Here is a 9,384-nt window from a genome sequence, read left to right on the forward strand (position 1 = left end):
CATCTCCACATCCAGTTTATGTGAGCCCAGGCCTTCTTCCTGCATGATAGACAAACTCTACCCATTGAGCGCTACCTAGCCGTCTGCCTAACTTATCAGTTAAGCGTTTGATTTTGCTGTGTATATATAGAAATAAAATTGCTTGAATTGGACTGAAATTGGCCAGTCCTCAGCAGTTATGAGTCCTCTAAACACACCAAGCACCCGTCTCTCTGCTTGTGGTCAGCAGGCTGCCCTGTTCCCAACACTAACTCTCCCGTGAGTCTCTGGCTCTCGATGGGAATTCCAAGTATCAAACCAAATATTCATTTCAGACGCTTTTTTTTTTCAAGTTCCATACTGCTGTTCTAAGGACTGGACTGAAGAGACGGTGCAGTGGGTAAAGTGTTCGCTGCACAAGCATGAAGATGTCAGTGCAGATCCCCCAAATCCACAGGGCTGTAACCCCAGCCCTTGGGAAAGTGGAAAGAGGAGGGCCACTAAGGCATAGTCAGCCAGCCTAGCCAATCAGTGAGCCTGGTTCAGAAAGAGATCCTGACTCAAACAAAACAAAACAAAAAAACCGGAATGATAAAGGAAGATACTCTAGGTAGTCAAAATCAACTGGGTTTCATGCATCTTGAGAGGCACTGAAAGGGGTTTAAAGCCATCGAGGCTCTTAGGCTCCATAGCAATACAATGTCTCAAATTCACCAGCACACAGAGACAGAGAGAGGGGGTGGGGGAGAAGGACAGCTTTAGTACAGAATCTTGTAGGAAATCAAAGATCTAGATTGGTAAAACGCTTGCCCCAAGCTCAGACAGCTCAGGTTGCTAAGAAGTTTCTAACTCAGGCTACATTGTTCCTCTGCTTCTTGAAAAATAATAGATGTGTCTCTTTATTTGAGGCAGTGTATTTTTTTTCCCTTCCTTTTCCATTTTCTTTGATTCCTACCCAGGGTGTTACTTTGTAGCCCTAGTTGGCCTGGAACTCGCTATTTAGATGCTGAGGCTACAGGGTTTGAGAGGTAGATTAACTGGGAAAAGTGCTGAGTTCAATTCTCCAGACCCACTGGGCAGAAGGAGAGAACTGGTTCCCACAAGTTCTCCTCTGATCTCTCTCTCTCTCTCTCTCACACACACACACACACACACACACACACACACACACACAGCAGGACATCGAGCAGCCTGCCTATATTCCCAACAAACAAAAGGAGGATGCAAAACTAGTCTGAGACCAGTTGAGTTTGTATATCTTTTTATTATTGCATACATTTATTTATTTAGTGGGATGACATACATGTACGACAGCATGTGTCACTCTGTGTGTGTGTGTGTGTGTGTGTATGAGAGAGAGAGAGAGTGAGAGAGAGAGAGAAAGAGAGAGAGAGTTTGAGACAATGTATTACTATATAGCCTAGGAGCCTAAAGTGACCTTAAAGCCCTTTCAATTCTGCTGCCTCTGCCTCTCCAGGGCAGGGAATACAAGCGTGAGTCAGCACACGCATTTTGTAATTGATCTTTTTTTTTTTTTAAGGTAATGTCTCACATAGCTAGGGTTGGTTCACTATGTAGCCTTACCCTTCCACCTCCACCTCCCCAGTGCTGGGATTACAGGTGTGTTTCTCTGTGACAGGCACCTAAATTGTTCCCCTAGATGACGGAGCAGAGTGTTTGGCCCCCACTCAACGGGCGTGGCATGCATAATACAGCAGAAGCAACAGATGGAGAAGCTAGAAGGTACATTTTCAAAGACCTTTCAGAAGTTCTACTCAGGCAGATGGAAAGATACTGATACTTAGAGCTTAGCTGCAAGGTGTAAAACACCCTCCCCTCCCCTTCCTTCCCCTCCCTTCCCTTCCTCTCCCCCTCCATTCCCCTCCCCTCCTCTCCCCTCCTCTCCCCCTCCTCTCCCCTCCACTCCTCTCAGTTCTCCTCCCCTCCCCTCCCCCTCCCCTCTTCTCCCCTCCTCTCCCTTCCCCTCCCCTCCCCTCCTCTTACATATTGGTTTTGCTATGTGGCCAACTGTGAGCTCCAGGGATCCTCCTGCTCAAACCTCTTTAGCCTCTAAGACCAGAGATGTAAATCATAGCTTAGACTGGAAGATTTCTTTGTTGTTGTTGCTTGAGACTGGATATTGTGCTGTAGTCCAATCTGGCTTGGAATTTATTGTGTAGTCCACAATCTTGATCTCAGAGCAATCCACCTGCTTCATCCTCTTCAGAGATGGGATTACTGGTAGAAGCCATGTTATCTAATTTTAGATTGGAAAGATTATTGTTTTTTTTTTTTGAGACAGGGTCTCACTATATAGCCCTGGCTGACCTAGAATTTGATATAATATAAACCAGGCTGGCCTTGTATTTACAGTGATCTGCCTGCCTCTGCCTCCTGAGTGCTGGGATTAAAGGTGTGTAACACCATGTTGCACCCTCTTTTTAAAATTTAAATAGTACTTATAATTATTCTTATATTGTGGTGAGTGTGTATGTGTGTGTGTGAGAGAGATAGCAGTATATGTGACACCCACTGTGACTTCTGGGGGATCATACTTTAGACCAAAAATTGAATAGCTTTTTAATTTTTAGGCAGAATCTCACTCCGTAGCCTTGGTTAACCAGACTTCACTGTCTGCCTTCCCAGTGCTGGGATTAAAGATGTGTTCTGCCACCCCTGACTAGGATGTAAAATGTATCTTTACATTTTATTTTTATTAATCTGCATGGGTGTTTTGCCTACTTGTGTGTCTGAGTATCACAAGTGCACAGTGCCCTCAGAGGCCCGAAGACGGCATCTAATCCCTAGAATTGGAGTTATAGACCACCATCAGCAGCCATCGGGTGCTGAGAACCTGACTCCGGCACTGCCGAAGAGCAGCCAGTGCTTTTAACACTGGATCATCTCTCAGAACCCTAGAACGCTCATTTCATTTTTTGTTTCTTTGTTTTGTTTTTTTTTGGATTCAGTTTTTTCGAGACAGGGTTTCTCTGTATAGCCCTGATTGTCCTGGAACTCACTCTGTAGACCAGGCTGGCCTCAAACTCAGAAATCCACCTGCCTCTGCCTCCCAAAGTGCTGGGATTACAGGCGTGCGCCGCCACCACCACTCAGCATCATTTTGTTTTTAAAGACAAAGTCCCACTGTGTCACCCTGGCTGGCTACTCTGTAGACCAGGCTGGTTTCCTGAGTGTGGAGGCATGCGTTATCATGCCTCACTATAAGGAAATATTTTATGAAGCATTCATCTGGGTTGGGACCATGGCTTTGTTGGGGAAGGCCTCGTCTTGCAAGCATGAGGCCATGAGTTCAATCCCCACCTATGTTAAAAAATACTAGGTTTGGTGGTGGTGTTAGTGGTAAGTCCTTGCTATCCCAGTGCTGGGAGGTGGGGACCGCTGGACCCCTGGGGCTTGTTGCCCAACCAGTTTAGACTTGCCTGTGGGGTTCAGGCCAATGCTGTTTTAAGGAAGGTAAATGGCTTTCCCGAGGATGACCCTCAAGGTTATCCTCTGGCCTATACATGTACACCTATACAGAAAAAAACACAGATATACAGACATAGGCATAAAAGCAATCCAATTTCTTCCTTTTATAGTTTCAAAATCTGAAACCTAGGGAGATAATGTATTTGGCCAAGGTCATCTGGCAAGTTCTATGACAAAGTCAAGGTCTTTAACATTTGAGTCCTGCCTCCCAGCTCAGGCCTCTTCAGCTGATCTAGGACCTACTGCAGAGGCTGCCCACTGCGATTCTCCCATCATCCTTTGCAAGCTGCCCAGGTTAGGGAAGAGATGGTGAAAGCAGTCAAGGGAATAGGATGGGTACATTGTTGGTAGCTTGTTTAAGGTGCTGCTACCACAGCCACTGTCCCCTTATGCACTAATCTGGGGATGTCTCCAGCCTTTGAGGGGGGGGTGGGATCAGCAGTCAGGGGACAGGGCCTGACTGCAAGCCACTGATTTCCATAGCTGGCCTGCTTGTCTGCCAACTCAGCCGGAGAAGATGCAGTTAGAAGGTCATGTCCTCCGGTGCAGGAGAAGGATGGATAATGGCCTTGTGTCAGAACAGTCTACACAGCCAAGGCTCCTCCCTCTTTTTCTGAGCAGATGCCAGGATAGATCAGGCCTCACCACTGGAGCAGGAGTAGGTAACTGCTGCAAGGAGCCCAGGACTGCCTGCTTTTATATTTCAAACTCAGCTAGTCAACCAACGCCTGTGTGGATTTCAGTTGATCACACAGCCTTGCTGTGTTTGCCTTCTGGTCTGAAAAACAGGAAGAGGGCTTGGAGCAGAGCTCAGTGGCTGGGAGTTCTTAGTGGAGTATCTCTGAGGCCCCAACACTGTGTAAACCACAGAGGGGATTAGGGTCTACAGGGAAGAAGGGTGACTCTGAGGATTCCTCAGAGCCAGAGGAAGTGGACGTTTTTGGATTTTTTTTGGTTTTAACACTAGGGTCTGACTATTATGACTGTTATGGTAAGAGAAGAGACCAGGCCAGATCTTGTCCAGGAGAAGATGGAGAGCTGAACTACTTTTAGAATTTCTCTCTATTTGATCTGTCCCTTACATGATTGGCATAGAAGCACCCCAAAACTGCACTCATTCATTTACTGATCTCGTTCATTCATTCATTCATTTTTATCCTCTGTTTTGGATTTTTCTTTCTGTATTTTATCTTGTGTGTGTATGAAGAGGCACATGCACTGGTGTGTGTGTGTGTGTGTGTGTGTGTAGGTCAGAGGACAATTTAAGAGAGTCAGTTCTCTCCTTCTATCATGTGAGTCCCTGGGATTGAATTCTGCTTGTCAGGTTTGGTGGTAAACACCCTTACCAACTGAGTCATCTTGCTAGCCCTCTTTTTGGATTACTTTTTATTATGTATTTTAGATGTATTTTAGGTATTATGGCTACTTGTAGACCTGTGTACTGTGCGCATGTCTTGTGCCTATGGAGGTCAGAAGTGGGTGTCAGAGCCCTTGGTACTGGAGCTTCAGATGGCTGTGAGCCACTGTGTGGGAGCTACACGTTGAACCCAGGTTCTGTGGAAGAGCAGCCGGTGCTCTTAAACGCTGAGCCATCCCTCCCTCCAAGCCATCTGTTTTGGAGTTTAGAGACAGACGGTTATTTCGTAGCTGAGTCTAGTCTCAAATTTATGGGCAATCCTCCTGCCTCAGTCTTCCAGACGCTATGATTAGGAAGGTTTGCTGCCATTCCTCCATCCTTCACTGGTGTATCATGTTCAATTTCTTTATCATTTTATGTGTCTGAGTGCTTGGCCGGCATGCGTGTATGTGTAGTGCATGCATGCATGTGTGCCTGGTGCCTGTGGAGGTCAGAAGAGGATGTCAGATTTCCCTGGAACTGGACTTACAGATGGTTGTAACCTGTCCTGTGGGTGCTGGGAATTGAACCTCTGCTAGAGCAGCAAATGCTTTTAAAGTTTGAGTTATCTTATCTCCCCAGGCCCTTCTTCATTCATTGCTTGGTGTTACCAGTTCTGGATGCTTTCAATCTACCAGGCCTGGTAGTTGGTAGTTATCTGTGATAACTTTGGATCCTTCAATGGTGATGAAGACAGTATGCAGATTTAATTTCTACCATTGTTAAAATACCCGGTGAAGGAAGGTGTGGTGGCTCACACCTGACACCCTTGCATTCTGAGGCCTTAGACACACAGAAGGCTAGGAGTTCAAGGCCAGTCTGGGTTACATAGTGAGTTTCAGACTAGCCTGGCTACAGAGTGAGACTGTTTCAAAAGGAAAAAAATAAACAACTAAAACCCAAACGAAACAGGTGATAGACCTGAGGTGCCTACTATCTGGGAGGCAGAGGTGAGAGGATTAGGAGTTACCCTTGCTTTATAGGAGATATCCAAGGTTAGCTTTGACTACAAAGGTCAAAATTCCCCTGAACTCTATGGGGCCAGATCTCAGAACAGAAAATCATCAGCATTTTTAAAAGAAAAGGGAGAGTCAGAAAAACAAACCACCACCAATCTAATCAGCCCACCAACTAGACAATCAGAATCAATCAGGAAAGTAAAGAAGAGGCTCTGTTTATTATCTAAAAATAACTTAGTTCTTGGGCAGGGGAGGGGCTAGGTGAATATGAAAAAAATATTTTGGGGGTTGGGGGACATGATTCAGTTGGGGAGCCTCCATGTGAGATCCTGGGTGGCAGTCTCAGCACAGTAAAAGCTACCAATGGAAACATCAAACTCCAGCCCTGAATTACTTAGCATGTCACTTAACGTCCCTTATAGTCTCCATCCTGACCCCCTTTAGAATTTCATGAAACGCCAAGCAGTCAAACAACCTATCAGTAAATCTGTTTGAGTGTCCCAGGTAGGTGACAGTGAATACTTTTGATTCTAGCACCAGGGAGGCAGAGGCAGGACGATCTATGAGCGTTTGAGGCCAGCCTGGTCTACAGGTGTCCACAGGCTCTCACTGGGCCTGGACCGTGCCAAGCAGGCTTGCTGGCCAGGAAGTCCCCATGAGTCTATCTTTCTCTGCCTTCTAAGTGCTGGGATTACAAATCCTCGTTACCACACCCAGGTTTTTTCTTTTCTTTTCTTTCTTTCTTCCTTCCTTCCTTCCTTCCTTCCTTCCTTCCTTCCTTTCTTTCTTTCTTCTTCTTTTTTTTTTTTTTTTTTTTTTTTGTTTTTTCGAGACAGGGTTTCTCTGTGTAGCCCTGGCTGTCCTGGAACTCACTCTGTAGACCAGGCTATAGACTTTGAACTCAGAAATCCACCTGCCTCTGCTTCCCAAGTGCTGGGATTAAAGGCATGAGCCACCACTGCCTGGCTGTTTCTTTGTTTTTAAAATGTAGGTGCTGGGCTCAAGCTAAAGCCTTGTTTCCAAGGTGAGCTGTTTCCCTCAGCTTCCTTCAGTCTCTGAGGGCTCAGTTGGAAATGGTGCTGACCCCCTTGTAGAATCTTTCTTATGACCTCTGTCCAGTTGAAAGTTGTTTTTTTGTTTGTTTTTGTTTTGTTTTCTAAGACATGGTTTTTCTGTGTACTCCAGATTGTCCTGGTACTCACTCTATAGAACCTGGCCTCAAACTCACAGAGATCCACCTGCCTCTGCCTCCCAAGTGTCTTAATCAAAGGCTTGCGCCACCACCCACCTGAAAATACGTTGAGGTTGAACTGTTTTTGTGTAGTGCTAGAGGTTGAATTTTTTAAACCTTTTGTTTACTTGTTTGTTTTTTGAGACAGGGTTTCTTTGTGTGTCTATCCCTGGCTGTCCTGGAATTTGCTTTGTAGACCAGACTGGCTTTGAACTCATAGATCTAACTGCCTCTGCTTCCTGAGTGCTGGTATTTTTTAAAAAAGATTTATTATTATTATGTAAGTACAGTGTAGCTGTCTTCAGACACTCCAGAAGAGGAGTGTCAGATCTCATTACAAATGGTTGTGAGCCATCATGTGGTTGCTGGGATTTGAACTCAGAACCTTCAGAAGAGCAGTCAGTGCTCTTAACCACTGAGCCGTCTCTCCAGTCCCCTGAGTGCTGGGATTAAAGGCTTGCATTGCACACCTGGCTTCAAGATTTATTTTTATTTTTATGTGTTTGTTAACACATTTGTGTGGCCAAGGAGGCCAGAAAAATATATCTGATTGCCTAGAGCTAGAATCACAGGCACTTATAAGACAGTGGACTGGGTGCTGAGAACTGAACTTGGGGCTCTCTGGAAGATCAGCAAGTAAGGTTAACCACTGAACCACCTCTTCAGACCCTCATCTTTTTCCTTTTTCTTTTCTTTTGTATTATTATTATTATTGGTGTTTTTCTTTCTTTCTTTCCTTTTTTTTTTTTTTTTTTTGGCTTTTTTGGATTTGGTTTTTTCGACACAGGGTTTCTCTATATAGCCCTGGCTGTCCTGGAACTCACTCTTTAGACCAGGCTGGCCTCAGAAATCTGCTTGCCTCTCTCTCCCAAGTGCTGGGTTTAAAGGCTTGTGCCTCCACTGCCTGGCTCTTTTCTTTTGTCTTAGATTTACCACAATGACCTTGAATTTGCCCTGTACTCAAGGACAACACTGACAATCCGATTGTCTATTTTCTGAGCACTAGAATTATCTGTACCTGTACATTTGGTTTATATGGTAGTAGGATCTTCTATCCTCTCTTTTCTTTCTTATTCATTCATTCATTCATTCATTCATTCATCTTTGAGATGCCCTGTCGGGGTTGGAATTCAATCTGGCTGCCGGTCTTCCTGATACTGGGATTAAGGACCAAGCTTGGTTGCTGCGTGTAAAACACATCAATAAAAAAGAAAGGAAAGGATATGAGTGCTCCTAAAGTATGGCCAAGGAGAGAGTTTATTTCAGATATAAGAGAGACATAGCCAGAGGCAGACACATCTCAAAGAGTCTAGAATGGTCATGACCCTCAACTATGAAGAGAGGGGAACCAGCCAGGAAGCCAAAGGTACCAAAGGGGCAAACAAAGGGTGGGTAAACAAAATGTCTGGATTTTATAGGGCAGAGCCCCTGGGGAAAGGGCAGCCCAGCCCCCTCCCGTTACCCCACCAGGAGGGACTGGAGAACCTGGGGGCCAGGTTCACTTTGATATGTTAAATAGTTACCTCAGCTGCTTGTCCGGGGTTTCAAAGAGCTGTCTCTTATTTTCTTGATCTGAGTGCTTGGTCCCCTTTGTTTATTGTTGTGCCCTAATAGACAAAGTCATTGCAACAGGGTTGGTGCTCATGTGTTGAATAGATGAAGCATATAAAATATGCAGTCAAGGCCATTGTGTTGGTGCACGCCTATAAATCCAGTACTTTATCTGGATCCACCCTGTGTAAGACCCTGCTTCATACCAAACAACCCATAAAAACACAATGCAAATAAAATGCGCAGTCAAAACTATAGGGGGTGTGAGTGTAGGCAGGCGTTGGTCCAGTTCACTGGAGAGGAAGAAGGATGTCCTCCACCCCCCCCTCACCCCCCCTTGTCAGTCTGCAGATAGCTACACCATTTAGGGAAAATGAGGGCGGATATGTGTCATTCCATGATTTCATCCAGTTAAGTCCGATGTTAAAGTGCATCATTGGAGACTGCAACCTTGGTGCGCGTGTTAGTTGTCCAAGGGTTGCATCATTCACGCGGCCATTTCTGGGCAGGCTCACCCTTTCCATGGTGGTGGTTGAGCAGTTTGGATTTATGGTGTCTGTACTTCTTTTACCTACTTTAAACTCGTGTTCTTCCCCTACCCTTTCCCCCATCCCCACCATAACCAGTTACTTCACTTTCAGAGAGTCCAGATCTGAGGCCCAGGTCTTTTCTTTCCACCCAACTGCCCAGAGGCCACGGGGCGAGGCCGTGAATCAGCACTGGTTTAGACTAGTGCAGGCTGCATCCCCGCCAGGGGTCCCCCGCGGCTGCGGGTTTAG

At 45.6% G+C, this 9,384-nt stretch overlaps 1 long non-coding RNA gene across 1 annotated transcript; it reads right to left on the minus strand.

Annotated features, from left to right (window-relative positions):
- Positions 1 to 1,991: 1,991 nt before the first annotated feature.
- LOC127673062 (uncharacterized) lies at positions 1,992 to 9,334 on the minus strand. Its single transcript, XR_007975070.1, has 4 exons — positions 9,241 to 9,334; positions 8,578 to 8,661; positions 8,073 to 8,237; positions 1,992 to 2,236 (listed from the first exon to the last, which is right to left on the minus strand). It is a non-coding gene; the product is annotated as an uncharacterized LOC127673062 (long non-coding RNA).
- Between the last annotated feature and the right edge of the window lie 50 nt (positions 9,335 to 9,384).

Source organism: Apodemus sylvaticus, chromosome 22 (genome assembly GCF_947179515.1).
Source record: "Apodemus sylvaticus chromosome 22, mApoSyl1.1, whole genome shotgun sequence".
Lineage (NCBI taxonomy): Eukaryota > Metazoa > Chordata > Mammalia > Rodentia > Muridae > Apodemus > Apodemus sylvaticus.